The following is a 9,181-nucleotide window of genomic DNA, read 5'->3' as shown; positions in this document are numbered from 1 at the left end:
TGACAATTTGGGATTAGTTTGATGGGCTAAGCAGGAAATCCATGAGGTATAAATCATTCCAGAATGAGAGCAGCTTTTGATCTATTTTAATCGTTGGGATTGTTTCAGGACTCTGACCTCTGTGAAACGGAGGATACAGTCTTCATCCTTAAAACAAACAACGATTTATTAAAGCAAATCAACTAAAATGGTATTGTTCTGAGCTGCGAACAGGAAAAAGTGAATCTAATGTCTCTAACCAAACGACACGTCTATCAGTTCAAATATCTTAAAGATGATCACAATGAACCTTAGTCAGAGGTGACCTGATGCACGTTTCTGGGGCCTAAAATGCATGTCGGTCAATAGTTGGTGTCTTCAGTAAGGTGTGCGATGCTTAGGAGCTAATGAGAGATGATTGTACAGGAGTGTACAGGCTGATACACATATAATTGTGCATTGTTTGACACAGTGACTTTTTTATTTTTATCTTTTGTAAACTCTATATATAATTGGTTTGAATAGTAAGTTTAAGTAAGTGTATAAAAGCAGGCCCCCGAAAGATAATTCATGAGCTTCCTTCAATACATTTACCACATTTTGTGTAGCTCTCTACACAGATCACAGATTTGTTTCAGAGGGCTTTAATCTGTCCCAGGCCCTGGCATCGGAGAAATTAATTGAAATAAACTAAACTAAAACCACTAGTGCTATTGATAATTAAAAATAAAAAAAATAAAAACATACATTTATTAGAGAGGGCTACAGTTTCTCTTTGGTTCCTAAAACAATGCAAGTTCCATCTGAACGATGGGCCGCATGCGATTGGTTATCACCAATTTGGCGTTGCTGTGACGTCAGCGCAAACGGAGGAGGGGTCATTTGCAAAAAAAAAGGGCAGGGAGGAGGTGAGGGCACATCACTCCGTGAGAGGAGACAAGCGCATCCTCAGGACCTGTCGGACTGAAGGAAGACGCTCGCGCCACACTGCGGATGAAAGGCCGGCCTGTCCCTCATCTGCGCGCTCATCTTGCACGTGCACGTGCTGCTGAAAAAAAAAAAAACCCACCAGACCACGGATACAAACACACAATTAAACGAGGATATCTCGCCGCATGCTGCGTGGGCAAGAGGGTGCGGGACTTATCGATCCACGCGCTCACCTGTCTGTCGGAGCGAGGTTGCAACCAAAGTCAAGTGTCCCGCACATCTGGAGCCTGAAGGATGCTTCCGACCCTCCTCGGCACCTCGTGTGGATGTTTTAATCTTCATGGACGCAGCAGGCACGATGAGGAAGTGAGTCTTTTGGCTGCAATCGCACTGTTCGTTTGAAATATATGCAGGTTTTTAATTAAGCCTGATGCATCTCATTGTCACCATGCAGATCAAATGGCCTTAAGAATGAGAATTACTTTAAGACCAAGCTATTGTGGACAGTATGAATTCATTAAGCCATCAAGTCTAATGTTTCCAAAATGTTTCATAGTCAAAGCCACAACGAATAGATGAAGTCTTAGTGGGCTAGAATGTCTTACATTTCTAACAACAAAATCTCGCATGAGTTAAATCTATACGATGCTGTTTAATAAAGACATTAGCTTACTTATTGCAAGAATGAAGCTGCAGGCCTGTTAACCAACAGCCGCAAACCCTCCAGGATACAAAACTTCACACCAATAGTGCAAGCTTTATATGTCCTGTCAAATACAGTCTGGAGTATGTTTCCTTTTGAAAATGTTTGATTTATATCATACTATAGTAATTGCATTATTACTTGTGAGAATTTTCTCATAGACGTACAAAGATTTTTTTTGAAGTGACGCATTCTGTAAGTGCATTCAGTCCCAAAGCGTACATTCATCATGAGGGTATTTTGAGTCAAAGTATAGATCATAATAGTAATATATATACAGAAAATCCCAAAAATTATTCAGTAGTTCAACTGTTGACCATATCAGTGACAGCATCATAATGACATAACATTTACGTAAAGTTGTCTATTGCGTCAATATGTGGTTAAAAGTAGAAGCGATTGATGAAAAATGTCTACCAGGCAAAAGCATGTCGCCCGGAAGGGTCCACAACCCAAAGATTTGTGAAGCTTTGATGAAGAAATATCACTTCTTTCTAATTAAAATGTCAAAGGCCTGCTCCCAATAAGAACAGCGTGAAGAGGAGCTCTTGGAGAATATCTGAAAAGTGGGTTATGCAGAGACCAAAAACTACATGTGTGCACGGAGTATTTTTACAAGTAACATTGTGAAAGGCAGCAGACACAATGCTCAAAAATAGACACTTGTGTCACTCTAGTGCACTCTTTCCATTATTAGTTAGCTACTGTATTTGTCTGAAATTTGAATTACCAATTTAGTGGTGCGGCGTGATCTGTGACTGACAAGAGGAATAAAACATTTGGTTGTATTTTAATTAAAATAATTATATTTGTGTGAAAGGCTTCAAAGGTGTGTTTCAGTCTGTGAACATTTTTAAGGTTAAAGGTTGAGGTGTTTCAGGTTTTCTATAATCAAAATCTGCATTGAAGCTCCTGCAGTGTTAAATCAAGCCTGTAATTAGATGAACATTAACTCCATAACACCTTTTCTTTGTTCCCAGGAAGTTTCAGACGTACCTCTTGCTGTTACAGCGTAGACAACGGAGCTTGTTCCTGTCTTTGGTTATCTAGCTGTATGAGTGTTAATCATCCATCATAAAGCTAGATAACCGAAAGTAGGAATGGCCTCCAAACCTCAGTGCTCCTGCGTTAAATAAACACACACACAAGAGGACGTCACGTCTTTCAGGTGAGTTGTGTTTTATTAATAGGACTGTTTACAGCTGCAACAAGCTGAATATTTGATAAAAAAAACCAAACACTTTTTTAATCAAAAATAACAATTCACACCAACTATTTTTTGATAATGAAATGCAGTTACTAGTTCCACCAAACAGGGAACAAAAACAGACGAATTCAAATGTCCCTCAGTGATTTACATATCTTATTCCTTTTAATGTGATTTGTTGGTTTCTTGTGAGTCTTTCAAATAGCAATGACATTCCAAATAACTCGACTTGATATGGGAGAAACAAATAAGACTTTGGATAATATAAGATCAAAGATTTCACTCGGAGAAAAAAGAGAAAGAAATGTATAAGGAATGTTTTTAAATCATTTAAACAAATCTGAAACAAATCTTTCTATTGACTTTCTATAGATGGAATATACAAAAGAGAAAAAAAAACGCATTAAAAAAAAATATATATATATTATATTATATATAAAAAAATTTAAATTGAAATCCCTGCTGATACATTGTTTGCTTGTGGTCCACAAAGCTTCTGAACAAACAGTGAAATACACCAAAAAAGTTAACTACAATTGCTTTGATAAAATCAAATGCTTTCGTTAATTTATTTAACCATTATAAATTTAAATACAGATATCGGTCATTTCACATTTTAAATTCTTAAAATTGCATGACATCCTAAATTTATTTGCATAATAGTATCAAAACAGGTGTTTGTGCAATATATTGTATTTCTGAACTCGGTTGTTAAACGTCAACCATTTTGATTTGGAAGAAAATAGCAAAGCTAAAGTGTTTCTTGAATCAAAAGACGTTGTTTTCTTTTGAATGACACACACTGCTTTAATGTAAGGAATTATTTAATTTACGGACACAGATTGTGCAGCAGTTTACCGCCAACATTTTTACACAAACTGTTAGAAATGCAAAGGTATAGAAACATGTTCCTAGAGCAACATGCCGTGTTCTTCTCTGAAAGAAGGGCCTGCGTCAGATTTTTCAGGTCAGCCTCCTTCACTGCCAACACATCATGATGGAAGCCATCTTGAGGGAGTCTCCCTGCTGCCTCTAAAATGGTTGTGTTGGCACATAGCGGTGCTTTAATTGGTCCGTTGTTAGCTGCCTATCAGCTCCCTAATCCGCGCTGTGTTCAAGTGTGATCTCACTCCAGAGATGCAGCTCATTAGTGAGGTCGCGTGCTGAACCCTTTTAAATCTCTACATTAAATCTCTACATGAAACTGCTATACTGAGCACTGAATTAAACATAACATTTTCTCATAACATTTGATTTCATTAAAGGGTTCCCACTGTGTCACTAGGGGAAATAATATTTAAAGAAACTGCAAATAGAAAACTTCTTATCTTTCATAAGCAGAGAGGCTGTACTTATCAAAAATGACCTGATTCAAATTATGCAAGTTAAATTATTTATTGTTTCTAATAGAAAGAGTGATATTTAAATAATTTAAATCATTAACAGATATCTAATTCAGTATGTGTTATTTTCTAAACACTGGACAAAGGGTATTAAAAACTGCTGAGAACCTGTCAGATCCAATATGACCATATTCTCCTCATATCAAACCCACACATGGTAAAAGAAAATATATATAAATCAACTCCTTTAATAGAAGGAAACGGTGTGCAGTTCTAAAACACATACGTAAATACCACAAGTTGTTTTTAGATGTTTTTGTGTTTTTTCTGTGTTAATGGAAAAAATATTTCAATGTAATGGGGGACATTTGTTTTATCTTAAATGTAATTCAAGTTGATAATAATGATGTAACCAAGCCTCATTAGGCCTTGACTAAGGCCCTTAGTGTCCTTATGCTTTGTCAGAGAATCACAGGCCTCCAGTCTTTACATATTATACTCATCCTGTGTTAATTCACTGTTAATATCTTGTAGGTGTATCACGTGTAGAAACAGCCCCTGAAGGATGTCCCGTGAACAATGGACATGGAAATATATATATTTTTTAAGTAACTCAAAGTGCCAGGGTGATGAGTAAAACACAAGTGGGAGCAGTGTTACTTGTTTTTGTTAATTCATTAATAAACATTTGCCAGTAAATAAGTCAAACTGGAGATTGTTTCTAAATGTGCATTTTGCACTTTTTTTTCTTTTCCAAAAAGACCATCTACCTCAGTGTCTGATGACTAAAGATATGCTGTATAAGATATGCAGGATTATGCAAACATAACCTTCCCTCCTTAACCTCCACCTCAAACATCTGTCCATCAGTCTTCTCTTTCCAAACACAAGTCTGCGGGCTTAATTGTGTGAGACAGACTCATACAGTTCAACATTATATTACATTTGAGCGTTATCAGAAAGTTCTACCTGGTCTGTTTTAGTAATGCATCCTTGAGGTGTGATGTTGCAGAGCGGTGTGTTTTATCCGCAGTGTGAAGCTCACACACAACGCGATGCAAGTCTTCATCAGGCACGAGCGCTCTCCATTGGTCCCTCCGCCAGACTATTGCTTTGGAATAGAGCAGGTCTGCCAAAAAAAACAAAAACAATAGTGGCTTTATGTGATGGGAAATAAAGGAAACAATCATGCAACTCCCGCCGATAATGAATAGGAGGCAGACTAGCTGGGTGCATTAACATAATTACATAGAAACGAGCACAGAGAGTTTTTAAAGGCGCAGCAACAGACAGTGGATCTCTGTCTCTGGAGAGCACGAACCATACATACATATGGACATTCAATTAGAAGCGAAGAAAATGGACAGTCGATATATTGGCACTAAGATGTTTTGTAAAGGAGCAGTAGTCATGCATTTTTTCCTTAAACCTCTCAAGTATCTTTAGAAAGATAATATTACTATTAAAAGCACACAAACATCTTTAGCCATCGGCCAGGGCTGTCAAAGAAACACTGAAGACCATGTTCCTCCTAAGCACCCAGCACCCACCTGAAACAATCAAAGTTGTGTAGTTCGTTTTATGAAAGATGAAAAAAATATATATATATATTTTTTTTTTTAAAAGCTGCCTCCACATTGCCATGTTTTAAATTCTGGTGAGAAAGAACATAAGCCTTCATATAAAGTTGAGTTAAAGATAGACATATTCAACAATCATCATTAAAGTTTGCAAATACTGAAAACCCACAGTGCATTGGTCTACCTTTTTTTATTAAAAATTGTAAATATAAATTCACGCAAGTTGGAAAAACAATGTGACATTTCACAAAAGGTTAAGTAGCAAGATTTAAAAGACTATTGAGTTCAAATCAATCAAAGGTCTGTTGTCCTCCATGTGCATCTCCAGTTCATGAAACAATCTATGTTTAAAGGTGTACCATCACAAGTATTGTTTTTTAGTTCACGCCACTGTTTGGAAAAAAAATAGTGACTGTTCCTTTATTAGACGCCAGGCCATAATTAGCAGCTCGGGGGGGAGGGGAAGATGTGAAGCTGGGTGTTAGTATGAGCTCATACACACTGTGTGAGTACAGCACATGTGTTAATCAGCCTATGTGCTTGTTAAAAATGGGTAAGCTTCAAACATTTGCCCATGACTCTTTATACAACAGTAAGTGTGCATTGATGCACGAGTACCTATGTATTCAATAATAATAGAAACATCTTATTTCATATAAGAATTGAGGAACTAATTGAAAAGGAGTTTTGAAAAAAGGATGAGCCGTTAATAAATATAAGTAAATCGATGAGTGACCGTTAGGTAATATGCCACTAAATGAACAGAAGTGTAGCCCTCTCAGCCGCCGCATGTCGCTGCTGCAGCTGCAGCAGACCTGTTGGTAAAGAGCAGCCAGCGTCCACATTGTCCCTCTGATCCGGGTTTCACTACACAATCGCTGCTTGTGAAAATAGCACCAGACTCAAACAAGCGATAGACCGATCGACTGCGAGCTCCTGTAAAGGCGGGACGATGTATGTTTTACGCCCCTGAAGCCCCTTTCCCTCCCACAGGGACACCACAGCTGCAATCCTGTCTTAATCTGGGGATAAACGCGATTACCGTGTTATCACTTGTTTGTGGCTCTTCATGGTTGGGAGGGTCTGAGCAGCTAAGACCCCCAATGTGGACCGCTCGCCATTCATCGGCTTTAGCAAACAAGCACATCACACCGACCCGGTGGCAGATAGATGGAGATACACTAAATATACTGGGTGCATTATTGATGAGCTGCAGCTTCACACAGTCATAATCTCAACAGTCTCTGAAGATAACTCCAAACATCTAAAGACAATCTTTTTGTGTAGAAATACTGGTAATGATATAATGAAATTATATGGTAAAAATATTGTTTTATAACAACAGTGGGCGTGTGATAGTGCAAGAAGGAGAAACAAATCAATTGTTATCACACTTCCTAATATTATCATTATTATTATTGTTAATATAGATTCATATAACTTGTTTTTTCATGTATTATAACATTTATATTATTTTTCAATTTTCTCATGATTGGACAATTTAAAAAATCCAATCACAAACATTTTATTTTCTTCTTTATTTGACCATAATTAATTAACACATTGTCCAGCCTTTACGACCATATCTAAATTTAAATAATCCCAAATAAACTAATACTAATACTAAGATTTACTCACTCATTGTTTCATATAATATTATGTAATCATGATATGTACAGCAGATCTTTAAGCTTCACAACATACACAAACAGTGTGGGAACTAAATCACTGAAGTCTCCAAGGAATGGATTTCCATCCTCCCCCGCCAGCCGCTCAGTCAAGTTCAAGTTCACATGGGTGGAAACGTCTCGACTCTTCATTCACTTCTGTGGTTCCTCCCGCTCCCTCCGCCCCTCCGCAGTGACTGTCTGTATGGTGCCACTATGACAGAGGGCCTGTGGCGTTGTTATGGCAGCGGGCTGGACAGCCTGGCAATGCACTGGTGAAAAGGACAGCCTGTCAGAGAGAAAGAGGGGGACTCAGGTTCGCCTCAACAGCTGGGCATATGCCCCCTCCGCCCCCCCACACGCCCTCCCCAGTACCCCGGGCCTTTCAAACACGACCCAGACTCTGGGAACACCGAGACGTTTCACATTCATCATCCTCTCACACACTGCACGTCTCTCCCTTCCTTCCCATCCCAACTGCTAACTCTTGCAAACTCGTGTCCATCCCAACACCACCCTTCACCTGCACGCACAGCCATCTTCCTCCCACACACATCTTCGTCTTCATCCCCTCTCAGAGCCCGGGTAATCCATTTAATTAGAAAAACGAGAACTGAAACATAAGGAAATGTTTGTGTGTCTGCGTGTGTGTGTGTGTGTGTGTGTGTCTGCGCGTGTGTGTGTGTGTGTGTCGGGGGAGGGCATTTTGTTGAGGTCTCATTCAACTTTGAGCATGAAAGGCTGGTGATTTACATAAACTGCATGCTGTCTGAGAGGCTCGGGGGTGGCGGCCATACTGAGAAAAGATATGAAAGAACATGAGAAAAAAAGAAAGCACAATCCTGCATTGTGGAGCTGCAGGAATAAAAATAAGGTTTGAATAAGAGTGAGGGTGAAAATTGGCAAAGAAAAGGTCTTATCATGTCTCCCAGTGGGATTAAATTGTCCTTTATATATAATTTGGTGAATATGGCAGCGGCATGGCTGGTCTCAGATCAGGCTCCCGTCAAAACCTGCTAAGGAACGAGTGCATGTGCCCAATGATACATTGTACATCTTCACAGAAGGCCTCCTTGTATCTGTCTATACCTGCACATAAATGTTTTATTGTAAAGCTGATTCAGATGTCCACGTTTATGTTTATTTCTAGAAAAGGAATGAAGGTGCTGACGTCGCCGTCCTGTGGAGGATCTTCAGAGTTCGTCTCAGCGCGTAGATCTCATGGAGTTTTGAACGAGTTTTGAGCCAGAAAGAAAGAATGTATTCCTGATTCATGATCCAGCTCTCTAATGCCAAAATAATATAAACTGTTTGTCTTTGTAATTGATGATCTTTTATTTTAATAGTATCTAGCATTTCAATTTGAACATTTGAAAGGCTGCTGTTTTCTTTCATTGGATTAATTTCAAATGAATTGACAATATGTATATTTTTTGCTCTGTACAAAATAAATGTAATGTAAAAGAAATATGATGATGGGTTATTATTAAGTTAAACATTTCATAAAGGCAGGTGTGTGTTCAGACAACAAATGCTCATTTTAAGCTATTTAGAGGGACTTATTGGGTAAAATAGCCACATACTGTTTGCATTTGCATTGCTAGATTCATCTCCCATAACAAATACCAGAATGTAGAATATAGAAGTATAAAGAAGAATTCTGAAATCAGAAATGTTTATTTGAACCTAAAGCAGATTCATGGTGGGTAGTTAAGACGGCAAAACATCTCTCCTGAACAAGTGAAAAGACGTCAGCTTTCATAAATCCTGAT

The 9,181-nt window shown here is 38.4% G+C and overlaps 1 long non-coding RNA gene across 1 annotated transcript; it reads left to right on the top strand.

Moving 5' to 3' along the window:
- The first annotated feature begins 2,592 nt into the window (after positions 1–2,592).
- Positions 2,593–8,877, top strand: LOC144385286 (uncharacterized). The gene is made up of 2 exons (XR_013451481.1): positions 2,593–2,780; positions 8,560–8,877. It is a non-coding gene; the product is annotated as an uncharacterized LOC144385286 (long non-coding RNA).
- Positions 8,878–9,181: the final 304 nt, after the last annotated feature.

Source organism: Gasterosteus aculeatus, chromosome 12 (genome assembly GCF_964276395.1).
Source record: "Gasterosteus aculeatus chromosome 12, fGasAcu3.hap1.1, whole genome shotgun sequence".
NCBI lineage: Eukaryota > Metazoa > Chordata > Actinopteri > Perciformes > Gasterosteidae > Gasterosteus > Gasterosteus aculeatus.
Note: the sequence above shows the minus strand (reverse complement) of the source record. Positions and strands in the feature narration are given on the sequence as shown.